Genomic DNA, 13,305 nt, shown 5'->3' with positions numbered 1-13,305 from the left:
CTGCCTGAGATATTTTTGCAGCAGTTGCACACAAAAAGGACGTCATTGGGAGCGGCCCATGAAGACAAGACTTGCTTTTGCCTGCCTTGCTCAGCTTGACTTGCTGCCTCACCCCGTTCCTGCCCTAGTGCCCGGGTTGACCTGGCGGTGGAAGGGGACTGGGGGCCAGTGGCGCGGGGAGGAGGTTGAGCTGGACCCTGAGCTAGACTAGACCCTGGCGGTGAGAGTCTGGCCACCACCTGCCGCCCCACCCTGTTGTCCTGGCTTCCCCCACTGGGCGTCAGTTCGGGAGGGAAATGGGGCTTCTGCCGCCCCTCCCCGATTTTCACACCGCAGAGGAGTGCGAACAGGAAAACGAACGGCTGCTCCACATCCCCACCGGAGGAACCCGGCGCCCTTCGCTGTGGGGAGTAAGAAGCGGCTGTTGGCTGACAGGGCCTGTCCCCGAGGAGCTGGAACAGCAGCTGCCGCCTCCCCCTCGGCTCCAGGCTGTGGGAAATGCTCATTGCCTGGCTGCATGGGCGGATGCTGCTCCGTGCTCTGGAGGTGATGCAGCCAAGGGTGCCTCACCCAACACTGAGATGCAGCCACCTCTGGGGTGGGTTGCACAAGTCAGCAAATGAATTTGGAACAGGAAACGCACTGAAAGGACCAAGGCAGCTGCAGGAGGTGGAGAAAACCAGAAGCCCTGGATCCCAGCCCTGCCCCTCCCCCACTCTACCCCCTAACCTCCACTCTCCTCCCAGAGTTGGGGGGAGAACCCAGGAGTCCTGATCCCCAGCCTTGCCCACCCCCATATTTCAATATGGCTCCATCCAACAGCTGCCCCCCCCCCAATTGCAGGGCAGTGCCATGGGTCACACCAGGGCCTGCCTGTTTGCACAGGATGGGTGACACCAGTGCCCCAGGGTGGGGAGAGACGATGCTAAGGGAGAAGCAGGCAGCAGACACCCCCACGACAGAGAAAGAAGTGCTAGGGGGCGCCGTGCTGCAAGGAGTGAGGGGGGTTGGCAGGGAATGGGAGGATCTCCCCTCACAGCAGGTGCATCTGTCTCCCCCGCAATTCCTCCCCAGCCCTACCCCGGCCCAGGCTAATCCCAGCCCAGCTACCAGGGTTACATTTGGCCTGGATTCCCCAGCTGCTGGGGGAGGGGTGTGGGGCTGGGGGGGCATGAGCCTCTACTCCCCCTTCCCCCGACACAGCTGCATGGGCACTGACCAAAGGAGCCTGCAGCACTGCTGCCTAGAGGAAACTGAGGCACCAGCCAGTGACAGACACATCATGGCTCTCCTCATCCTCATCCTCTTTTCCATATACAACCCGGGGGGGGGTAAACTCAGGGCAGTTGCATAGTTAACCTGTGGAACTCCTTGCCAGAGGATGTTGTGAAGGCCAAGACTATAACTGGGTTCAAAAAAAGAACTAGATAAATTAATAGAGGACAGGTCCATCAATGGCTATTAGCCAGGGTGGGCAGGGATGGTGCCTGTAGCCTCTGTTTGCCAGAAGGTTTTCTCTGCAAATCTCAAAGGTTGATATAAAATACCCTAAACGTTTGTCCCACTTCTCTCTAGTTGTCTATTTCTAATTGAATATACCCTGAGATTTTCCCGTCTCTCTAATTATAAAATGCTAACAAAATCTCAGATTTGCACCTTTTCTCAGATTCTTGAACATAGCTTGGGGGGCAGGGCTGGGCTGGCAGGGGCTGCGGGTCAGGAGTGAGGGGCACCGGCAGTGCTGTGGGGGGCAGGGCTGGGCTGGAAGGGTGCTGCGGGTCGAGAGTGAGAGGCACCATCAAAGCTTGGTTGGGGGCAAGACTGGGTTGGTAGAGGGCTGCGGGTCCAGAGTGAGGGGCACCATCAAACCTGGGGGTGGGTAGGGCTGGACTGGCAGGGGGCTGTGGGTAGCATAGGCGGCAGGTTCGTATAATTTTTGGTGGGGCCCAAAATGGTGGTCCTCCCCCCCCCCCGCTCTCACCCTGTAAGCTGATATAAAATGAAGCTACAACGCGTCAGCACCACAAGATTACAAGGGTCAATTAAAAGTGGAAAGTCAGAAGCAGCACTTGCCTGCTTCAATATACGGTATTAAATTTTGTTGCACCTGTTGTGACAAAGTGGGAATGTTCTTAATGTTTTCTCTGAATACTGTGTGGGTGCCTCAGTTTCCCCTGCAAAGTGCCAACTGACGGTGTTGGGGACAAAGAGATCAGGTGGCCTTCTTGTCCAGAAGAGACACAAAGGCCAGATGAGGGAGTGTCAGTTTGGAGGAATTATTTCAGCTCAGTGCTAATGTGAACACAAGGACAAACTGATATAAATTATCAGTTAGGAAATTTAGGCTTGAAATTAGACGAAGGTTTCTAACCATCAGAGGAGTGCAATTCTGGAACAGCCTACCGAGGGAAATAGTGGGGGCAAAGGACCTCCATGACTTTAAGATTAAGCTGGATAAGTTTATGGAGGGGATGGTACGATAGGATAACGGGTTTAGTCAATAGGTCAATACCGTGCCACTGGTAATTACTACAAAGGGTGAATGTTGGGATATTGTTAGCCCTTTCCAGAGGGTCTGGCTGGAGAGTCTTGCCCGCATGCCCGGGGTTCAGCTGATCGCCATATTTGGGGTCGGGAAGGAATTTTCCTCCAGGGTAGATTGGCAGTGGCCCTGGAGGTTTTTCGCCTTCCTCCGAAGCATGGGGCAGGGGTCGCTTGCTCGTGGATTATCTGCTACTTGAAGTCTCTAAATCACGATTTGGAGCATTCAACAGCAGAGTCAAGGGAGTGAATTAGTTCAGGAGTGGGTGGATCGGCTTATGTGGCCTGCATCTTGCAGGAGGTCAGACTAGATGATCATCATGGTCCCTTCTGATCTTGAATTCTATGATTCTATGGAGCTGGCTGGGGAAATCGGGAGAAGCCCAGACCCAAGTTCTGGGCACCCCTCAAGATGGGCCTGACTGAGGGGTCCTGTTTTCTGTACCTACAAGCTCTGTTTTAGACTGTGATCCTGTCGTCTAATAAACCTTCTGTTTTACTGTCTGGCTGAGAGTCACGTCTGACTGCAGAGTTGGGGTGCAGGGACCTCTGGCTGCCCCAGGACCTGCCTGGGCAGACTCGCTGCGTAAGGCGCACAGTGTGGAAGGGCTGAATGCTCCGAGGTCAGACCCAGGAAGGTGTAAGCTTCTTGCCCTGGAGACAGTCTGCTCAGAGAGAGGAGGCTCCCCCAGAGTCCTGACTGGCTTTGTATGGAGTAGTTCCAAAGCATCCCAGCATCCCCTTCCACACCATGCGCTTCCCGGAAGTCCGCACAGGCACTGACACTCCCTCCTCTGGCTTTTGTCTCTTTTCCAGGCATTAGGAGGCCACCCAATCTCTCTGTTCTCCAACACCTTCAGTTGGCACCTTGCAGGAGAGCGTCCCAGGCCACCAGGAGACAGGGTTGCGGCCATTCTCTGTGCAGATGGCATCACACTGGCCCTCTAGGGCTCTACAACAATCACACCCCCTTTCCCACCATCTAGATCCTTGAGAAATGCACAGGGGAAACTGAGGCACCCACACAGTATTCAGAGAAAACATTAAGAACAGACCCACTTTGTAACACCTGTATACGACTAGTTATACACTTTAAAGGGGTGTAAAATAGTCAAGTATTGTGCTAAATAAAATGATACTCCAAACTGACCACCAAATTTAAGTTGCACGTTTTTCCCCTCAGGTGAGGGCTCTGGGGTGGGGCTGGGGATGAGGGGTTCACAGTGCAGGAGGGTGCTCAGGGCTGGGGTGCTGGGGGTGCAGAGCTGGGGATAAGGAACTTGGGATGCAGACAGGCTGCCCCAGGGCTAGGGCCAGAGAGGACTCCCCGTCCCCGTTACCGGCAGCCGCAAGCTCCAGGGGAGGGACCCATCCTCCCCACCCCCCGCAGCACACTCACTCTGCGCCACAGTCACTGCACATGCTCCTAGGGACTCTCTCAGGTCCAGAAAGCCCACTCCCCTCCCCTGTGGTGGGTATCGGGTGTCACGGAGTCCCTGGGCGATGCTCTGGAGCTGCTCCCCACCAAGCCAATAAGGACTTTGGGGAGCCTCCTCTCCCTTGGAGCAGACTGTCTGCAGGGCAAGAAGCTCACACGGCTTCACCTCCTGGGTCTCTCCTTGGAGCATTCAGCATCCTCTGCCCCTCCGTGCGCTTCCCACAGCGAGCCCGCCCCAGCGGGGTCCTGGGGAAGCCACAGGGTCCTGCCCCCCCACTTCGCAGTCAGACGTGACTCTCAGCCAGCCAGTAACACAGAGGTTTATTCGATGATAGGAACAGGGTCTAAAACAGAGCTTGTAGGTACAGTGAACCGGACCCCTCGGCCGGGTCCATTCTGGGAGCAGTGAGCCAGACCCCCCTTGTCTGCACTTCACGCCTGGTCCCCAGCCAGCGCCAGACTGAAACCCCCTCCAGTCCCCACTCCTCTCTGCTCAGTTCCTTTCCCGGGCCAGGAGGTCACCTGATCTCTTTGTCTCCAACACCTTCAGCTGGCACCTTTGCAGGGGAGGGGCCCAGGCCATCAGTTGCCTGGAGACAGGGTTTCGGCCATTCTCTGTGCAGACGGCATCACACTGGCCCCCTAGGGCTCTACAACAATCACACCCCCTTATCCCACCATCTAGAGCCTTGAGAAATGCATTGGGGAAACTGAGGCACCCACACAGTATTCAGAGAAAACGTTAAGCACATTCCCACTTCGTAACACCTGCATACGACCAGTTACATACTTTGAAGGGTGTAAAATAATCAAATATTGTGCTAAATACAATGATACTCCAAACTGACCACCAAATTTAAGTTGCATGTTTTTCCCCTCAGGTGAGGGTTCTGGGGTGGGGCTGGGGATGAGGGGTTCACAGTGCAGGAGCGTGCTCGGTGCTGGGGGTGCAGGCTTTGGGGTGGGGCAGGGCTGAGGATGAGGAACTTGGGGTGCAGACAGGCTGCCCCAGGGCTAGGGCCAGAGAGGACTCCCCATCACCACCACTGGCAGCAGCAAGCTCCAGGGGAGGGACCCCCCCTCTCCCCCCTGCCCCCCGCAGCACACTCACTCTGCACCACAGTCACTGCACATGCTCCTAGGGCTCCTCTCAGGTCCAGAAAGCCCACTCACCTCCCCTATGATGGGTACTGGGGGGGGGTTGCCATCACAGGTGGCCTTCCATGTTGCTGCCCCTCACCATAACTTCACTGTGGATGGGGGATGGGGCTGCCCCTTGCCCAGCATGGGGCAGAAGTGGGGTAGGCACAGTGGTGGCTATGGCGGGGGGGGAGCAGGGTGTCATAAAATTCACCCAAGCCCCAGCTGCTCAGGTCTAGGAAGCCTCCCTCTCCCATCCCTCCTGTGGCGGGTGGGTTGGTGGGTGCTGGGGGAGGGGGCATTGCCTTCACATGTGGCTTCCTGCCTCCCCTGTGCAGCCTGCTGTGCCTCACTGGGGGTAGGGGATGGGGCTTCCCCGTCCCCAGCGTGGGGCAGGAGTGGGGGGGGCTGCAGGGTGGTGGCTGGGGGGGGGGACAGGGAGGGCAAGTTGTCACAAAATACACCCAAGCCCCAGCGGCTCAGGGAGGCCTATGAACCCCCTCCCCCATCTGCCCTGTGGTGGGGAGGGGCACTGCCTTCACATGTGGCTTCCTGCCTCCCTGACCCCTGCTGCAGCCTGCTGCCCCTCACCACAGCTTCCCTGGGGGACGGTGGGAGGGGGTGGGGCTGCCCCTTCCCCAGCACTGGGCAGGAGTGGGGGCGGGGGCTGGGGCTGGGGGGAATCATAGGGACAAACACTCACGGAAGCCCCAGCAGCTGCTAAGGTGAGTGATGTCCGTCTCCTGGCCGGAAGTCCCTTCGCGTCTCCTCCAGGTAGGGGCAGGGTAGGGGAGGGCTGCCAGGCACGGCATGGCCCCCTCCCCTCCTGAGGTGCTACAGCACCAGCAGCTTGCACTGCTCTTATGCTGTAGCCCTTAGGCGGCGGCAGCAGCAGCAGCAAGGGAGAGAGACGCGCGCTGCGCGCTCTTTACGTTCAGGCAGGGAAGCTCCAGGGCGGGGAGCTGGGGAGAAGCTCGAGCCCTGGCGGCGGCGGCGGCGGGGGGGATGAGAGGCGGGGGCAGGGGGGGGCTCTCCAAGCAGGGGAGAAACCTAGCTCCAAATATTGGTGGAGCAGAGCCCCTGACTGTGAATATTCCTGGGGCTTTAGCCCCAGGAGCCCATATAAGTTGGTGCCCCTGGCCTCCACGAGTGCCGCACGCTGACCAGCTGAACCAGGCAAGCCACGGGAAACTTCTCAAGGTCTTCCCCTGGTGTGGGCTTGGATGCGAAAAGCACCTGGCCGTTCATCAGCTGTTGCAAGAAGTGTGCAGAGTAGGAGTAGCGATGGGGCTGTAGCTTTCCACAGCATCTCAATTTGGGCAGCTTTCCATTCCCCTTTTCTGTGTAATGTCCCTCCCATGGGTTTCACTTGCGGAGCTGTACGACTCTGGCAGGGTGGCCATTTAGAAATCTTTTCCTTGCTTTTCTTTTTCGCCTGGCCCCAGCGTTAGGACCGTTTGGGTGTTTTAGTGTGTGTGTTTTCCCATTGGGAGGCATTTGGAAGTTTGGAAGGGGAGCCGAACGAGGAGTCTTTTTCACAAGCAAGTTGGCTTTCTGCACAGGTAGGGCCCTTGGCCGTAAAGCTTAGCTCCGTCAGTGCGTCTGCACGGGGTTCCTCCAGTGCCTCAAGAGCCCGTGCTAAACTCTCGGTGTGGGCGTTTGGCTTGCGCCAGTCAGAGTGCGGTGCCTGCGTCTTCCCAGGTCCGGCTCCCGTGAGGCGCGCATAACTGGGGAGGAAAGGGGTAGAAGAGAAAGCAAGTGAAGCTGACTTCGAGTGGTGGTGCCCCTGGGCGGAGTGATCCTCCTGCTCCTTCCTGTCGGAGGGGTGGGATTGGGGGGTCTGGCTGTGGGCGGTGGGAGGATGGTGTCCAGGGAAGTCCCAAAGGTCACCCTGCGCCGGCGGAGTGTGAAGCCTCTCCCCTAGGTTGGGGTGCCGAGGATTAAGCCTTCCTCTGTGGCTTGGGCTGGGGAGCGTGATCCGGCGTCGGGTCCATTTGGGTGGAGCTGGTGGCCGGCAAGTATTCGGGCCATCAGGTCAACCCTCTGTGGACAATGGGGACGAGCCGGCAGGCCTGCGATTTTGGCTTTGCGGGCGGGCAGCTCAAGCCTGGCCTCCTATGAGCCTGGAAGGCAGCCGGCCATGCTCACCCATCTCCTCCCCGGGCCCAAGTTCCTTTCAGGCAGCAGGTGGAGCGAGGAGCCCAGGGACGGGAGCCCAAGGAGGTGTCCGGAGCCTCGTCCTGCCCGGCAGGGCTCTTGCCCGCTCCCGGCCCCGCTGGTTTTGGCCTCTGCCACCCCTAGCAGTCAGCCAAAAGAGCAGAAGTCACCCTCTCCCTCCCACAGTGGCCAGCATAGGGCTTGAACCCATGACCTTGGCCTTATTAGCACCACGCTCTAACCAGCTGAGCTAGCTGGCCTACGGGAAGCCCTCCCTTGCCTGACCCTTTTGGAAGGAGTCACCGGCTGACGTGGGGAACGATGTGGCTTCCGTTATCAAATGGATGGATCGAGACGCCACCTGCCAAAGTAGGGTTATTAGCTCAAGTGGTAGAGCGCTCGCTTCGCATGCGAGAGGCAGCGGGATCAATGCCCGCATTCTCCCGCGGCAAGGCAGCCGCGGGGCTGTCTCTTGCCCTTCTTCTAGAAGCCATGGACAGTCAGCCGGCTCAGCTCCTCCAGTGGCCTCCATCCCTCTCCCCGCTTGGCCTCCCAAAAAGCCAGCCCTTGCGGAGCACAAAGCTCTTCCTCCCCGGCCCTTCTCCCCCTTGCGCTAACTGGAAGGCTGGAGACAGCTGGGGGAAGTTAGCTCAAATGGAAGAGCAGGGGAGAAGTAGTCAGACCCAGACACACATTCTCCAGCCTGCTCTGCTCTGCTGTGCTCTGCTGGGCTGGGCTCTAGTGGGGGACCTGCACCTTTCTTTCTGAGCTCTCACTGGAGCACAATCCCTTTCCTCCTCCCTCCCTGCTAGTCTACGCCAAGCTCATTGGCCGGGAGGGAGAGCCACTCAAATACAGAATTACTCACATCCCAGGGGTCCATGAAGGGAATGAGGAGATGGGCGGGGTGGCACGCGATACCAGCTCAGCTGAGACCGTGAGACCTCGCAGCCTCCTGATCTCAGGCAGCATGGCAGCCGTGGAGCAGAGCAGAGCACGCAGACAGCTTGGAGACAGCCAAAGCGGGGAAGGGCTGGGTTGGTCTGGAAGAGGGAGTCGGTGGCTGTCTATCCTGGTGGAGGCAGGGTCGTTTTGCTGTATGCTGGGCCAGGGGCCAGGGAGCCTGCTAGAGTTGCTGAGCTGGGCCTGCTCCTGGCTTTGCTTGGGTTAGAGGAAAGTGGTGAAGATAAGAACGGCCCTCCTGGGTGAGACCGATGGTCCAGCTAGGCCACTATCCCGTCTTCTGACAGTAACCGATGCCAGGCGCTTCAGAGGCAATGGCCAGAGCAGGCAATCGTCAAGTGATCTATCCCTGCGTTGTCTTCTGAAGTTTGGTGCTTGTTTCAGGGGCTAACTCTCACCCCAGACACACTCCAGGGAGGGAGCGTTGGTGTTTGTGCCGAGGAGTGTGGCTGGGACTCGGACCCCCTTCCCCAGCTCTGGGTAGCGCCCCCCGTCCCCATTTCAGGCTGTGTTCTGCTTAAGGCCACAGAGCTCTTGCCTTTTTTTGCCCGGTGCCTGAGAGTCAGGCCAGCTGCAGGGAATTAGCTCAAGCGGCAGAGCGCTCGCTTTGCATGCGAGAGGTAGTGGGGGACGCTGCCCGCATTCTCCGAGCCTATCGACTAAGGGCTCCTGATGAGCGTGGTGGACGGGAGAGCCGGCCATCTGACTTTTGGCCTTGCTGCCCGTAGCGGTCAGGCCGAAAAATCAAAAGCCATCCTCCCCAGGCCCACAGCCACCCAGGGGCTCCTCTGGCCTCCACAAGTGCCGCACTCTGACCAGCTGAACCAGGCAAGCCACGGGAAGCTTCTCAAGGTCTTCCCCTGGTGTGGGCTTGGATGCGAAAAGCACCTGGCCGTTCATCAGCTGTTGCAAGAAGTGTGCCGAGTAGGAGTAGCGATGGGGCTGTAGCTTTCCACAGCATCTCAATTTGGGCAGCTTTCCATTCCTCTTTTCTGTGTAATGTCCCTCCCATGGGTTTCACTTGCGGAGCTGTACGACTCTGGCAGGGTGGCCATTTAGAAATCTTTTCCTTGCTTTTCTTTTTTGCCTGGCCCCAGCGTTAGGACCGTTTGGGTGTTTCAGTGGGTGTGTTTTCCCATTGGGAGGCATGTGGAAGTTTGGAAGGGGAGCCGAAAGAGGAGTCTTTTTCACAAGCAAGTTGGCTTTCTGCACAGGTAGGGCCCTTGGCCGTAAAGCTTAGCTCCGTCAGTGCATCTGCATGGGGTTCCTCCAGTGCCTCAAGAGCCCGTGCTAAACTCTCGGTGTGGGCGTTTGGCTTGCGCCAGTCAGAGTGCGGTGCCTGCGTCTTCCCAGGGCCGGCTCCCGTGAGGCGCGCATAACTTGGGAGGAAAGGGGTAGAAGAGAAAGCAAGTGAAGCTGACTTCGAGTGGTGGTGCCCCTGGGCGGAGTGGTCCTCCTGCTCCTTCCTGTCGGAGGGGTGGGCTTGGGGGGTATGGCTGTGGGCGGTGGGAGGATGGTGTCCAGGTAAGTCCCAAAGGTCACCCTGCGCCGGCGGAGTGTGAAGCCTCTCCCCTAGGTTGGGGTGCCGAGTATTAAGCCTTCCTCTGTGGCTTGGGCTGGGGAGCGTGATCCGGTGTCGGGTCCATTTGGGTGGAGCTGGCGGCCGGCAAGAATTTGGGCCATCAGGTCAACCCTCTGTGGACATTGGGGGCGAGCCGGCAGGCCTGCGATTTTGGCTTTGCGGGCGGGCAGCTCAAGGCTGGCCTCCTATGAGCCTGGAAGGCAGCCGGCCGGGCTCACCCGTCTCCAAGTTCCTTTCAGGCAGCAGGTGGAGCGAGGAGCCCAGGGAGGGGAGACCAAGGAGGTGTCTGGAGCCTCATCCTGCCCGGCGCCCAGCAGGGCTCTTGCCCGCTCCCGGCCCACCTGGTTTTGGCCTCTGCCACCCCTAGCAGTCAGCCAAAAGAGCAGAAGCCACGCTCTCCCTCCCGCAGTGGCCAGCATGGGGCTTGAACCCATGACCTTGGTATTATTAGCACCACGCTCTAACCAGCTGAGCTAGCCGGCCTATGGGAAGCTCTCCTTTGCCTGACCCTTTTGGAAGGAGTCACTGGCTGGCGCGGGGAACGATGTGGCCTCCGTTATTGAATGGATGGATCAAGACACCACTTGCCAAGGTAGGGGAATTAGCTCAAGTGGTAGAGCGCTCGCTTCGCATGCGAGAGGCAGAGGGATCAATGCCCGCCTTTCCAGCAGCAAGGCAGCCGCGGGACCTTCTCTTGCCCTTCTTTTAGAAGCCATGGACAATCAGCCGGCTCAGCTCCTCCAGTGGCCTCCATCCCTCTCCCCACTTGGCCTCCCAAAAAGACAGCCCTTGCGGAGCACAAAGCTCTTCCTCCCCGGCCCTTCTCCCCCTTGCGCTGACTGGGAGGCTGGAGACAGCTGGGGGAAGTTAGCTCAAATGGAAGAGCAGGGGAGAAGTAGTCAGACCCAGACACACATTCTCCGAGCCTGTCGACTAAGGGCTCCTGATGAGCGTGGTGAACAGGAGAGGCGGCCATCTGACTTTTGGCCTTGCTGCCCGTAGCGGTCAGGCCGAAAAATCAAAAGCCATCCTCCCCAGGCCCACAGCCACCCAGGGGCTCCTCTGCACCATCTTGCCTGAGCCGGTGGAAGTGGAGCCTGGAACTGAACTGATGCTCTGAGGGTTATTTGCACTGCGCGCTTCACATGGAGGTGAAAACACGGGGCACAGATCTTTGAGCACAACCCTTGTCCTGAGGAATGGGGGGGGGGGCTGCATAAAGATAGACCGGCTCTCCCTGGCAGGGCTGCAGCGGCTCTTCACAGGGGCAGTCCCACTGGCAATTCGTACCAGAGTTTTGAAAGCCTCCTTTCCTGTCCTGGCTCCACTCTCTTTAGGGAGACTGGTGACCCCAAACTTCCCAGAAACCAGCATAGTGAGGCCAATCTGAGCACAGACACCTGCTCAGCACCCTGGGGTGCAGCCCTGAGTTCCGGCAATCAGCTACGCTCAGCTGCCCACCCAACAAGGGTTACACGCAGGAGCCTTCGTGCCCCGCGTGTAAAGGTCCCTCCCAGCACCAGCTTTAAACTCCGCTGCTCAGTTCTAAGCTTTGGCCACACGGGGGCAGCCTGGAGCTCAGCCAACGCCTACGGTTGCTGGTTGCGTTTCCCGCTCCTCGTGGCAGGTTCACACCCCACAGGCAGATCTCTGAATCGGAGCTGAACCGTTCCCCAAATCCAGCGCTTTAGCAGCAGCTTTGCTAGGAAAGCGCTGACGTCCCCAAGTAAAGTAAGAGCCAGAGCGCTGTGTCCAGGATCCTCTATTGGGCCCCTCACCGTGGTGTCTGTCAGGCGCAAGGAGAAACCAGGGAAATGTTTTCATGGCGTTTAAGGGCAGAAGGGGCCATTGGCTCAGCTAGTCTGACCCCCGAATAACACAGAATTACACCATGACACGTATTGATCCCACAGACCTTAGACAGAACAAAGCGTTTCAGCCTCAGGAAGGAGGCTAAACTGGGTACCAGAGGCAGCGAACAAGGGGCCCCCAAGGCAATGGCAGGGAGCTGACGAGGTGAAATATGCCCAGATGATCCCAGCAGGTGACCCACCCCCATGCTGCAGAGGTGGGAGTCCCTGTTCCTCCTGCCCTTAAGAATCTCCGGTGGTAAGTGGGTCCCCCCAGTTCCCCAGATAAGAATCCTCCATGTGGTTTCCCTGGCTTCACCTCCAGATAAGAACATTGTGTGGAGGGAGTGGGAGGAAGGTTGTCTGGCAGATCTGTAAAGGGGGACTGTGTCTCCCTGTCTGGCCCAGGCTCCCGGGAGGAAGTGATCTCAGTGTGTCTGGCTGTCTCCATTCCTCCCACCCATAAGAATCCCTGGTGTGTGGGTGCACCCTAGACCATTAAGGATCTCTGGTGGGTGGGTGTCTCTCTCCCCCTAGTCAGGATCTCTGGGGCCTGCCTGTATAAAAAGAGACTTTGACTCACCCAGGCTGGGCTGCCATCATGGAACAGACCAGGTCCTTCTGTGGAGGGTTTGCGTTCCTCCAAGGACGTGATCTCAGTGTGTGTGGGTGTCCCTGTCCCTTCAACCCTTAACAATCCCTGGTGTGTGGGTGCGCTGGGCCCCATTACAATCCCCTCTGTCTTACCCCCCATGAGGGATCCGGTGGCTGTGGGGGTTCTCCACGCTACTGGGGGTGTCTGGTGCCCCTGTCCCTCCTGGTTAATAGTGGAGTGTGTGGGTGACCCCCCGACCGTTAAGGATCCGTGTTGTGCGGATGCCCCCGTTCTTCTCATTAAGAATGGTGCAATGGAGCATATGGGTGTGTCCCCCACCCCATGAACTAGCTCCTGTGTGTGGTTCCCCTGCCCCCATCCAGGCTCTGTGGTGTGTGGGTGTCACTCTTCCTCTTTTCAAGTGTTGCAGAGGGGTGTCCCTCCTCCCAATTCAGAATCCCCAGCGTGTGGGTGCTCCCATCCCCCCATCCAGGCTCTGCGGGGTGGGGGGGTGTCTAAAAAGAGACCACGTCTCACTGTCTTGCGCAGGCTACGCTGCAGGGGCTATTCACAGGCGCAATTCCACTATTGATCAGCACAGGAGTTTTGACCTGCTCCGTTTCTGACCTGGTCCGGTTCACCCCCACTCAGGCAACCTGGGGACCCCAAGCTTCCCCAGGATCACCATATTGATGCCGAACTTAAGGCGGACACCCGATCAGCACAGCCCCCTGCAGCCCAGAACTCCAGCGATCCGCCAGCCTCAGCCTCCCCAGGAGCTGGGATCACAGGCACCAGCCACAGGGCCCAGCTTATTTTGCAGCCTGGCAGCTGGAGCTTTAAACTCTGCTTGTGAGCTCTGTGCCTTGGCCAGACAGGGACAGCCTGGAACTGGATAATGCTCCTGCTCCCCCGCCCCCGTCTCATGTCGGGGTGCAGGCGCCGCTGTCCTCCCAGGTAAGATCCCGGATGTTTCGGTGCCCCCTTCCCCTGTCCAGGAGCCCAGGTGTCCAGGTACCTCTGCCCCCCATACAGAATC

The 13,305-nt window shown here is 58.6% G+C and overlaps 2 non-coding genes across 2 annotated transcripts; both read right to left on the bottom strand.

Annotated features, from left to right (window-relative positions):
- Positions 1-7,462: 7,462 nt before the first annotated feature.
- Positions 7,463-7,536, bottom strand: TRNAI-AAU. Its single transcript has one exon. It is a non-coding gene; the product is annotated as a tRNA-Ile (tRNA).
- A 2,694-nt stretch (positions 7,537-10,230) lies between these two features.
- TRNAI-AAU lies at positions 10,231-10,304 on the bottom strand. Its single transcript has one exon. It is a non-coding gene; the product is annotated as a tRNA-Ile (tRNA).
- Positions 10,305-13,305: the final 3,001 nt, after the last annotated feature.

The sequence above is a fragment of the Mauremys mutica genome, unplaced genomic scaffold (assembly GCF_020497125.1).
Source record: "Mauremys mutica isolate MM-2020 ecotype Southern unplaced genomic scaffold, ASM2049712v1 Super-Scaffold_100422, whole genome shotgun sequence".
NCBI lineage: Eukaryota > Metazoa > Chordata > Testudines > Geoemydidae > Mauremys > Mauremys mutica.
This window is presented reverse-complemented; position numbering and strand designations above follow the sequence as displayed.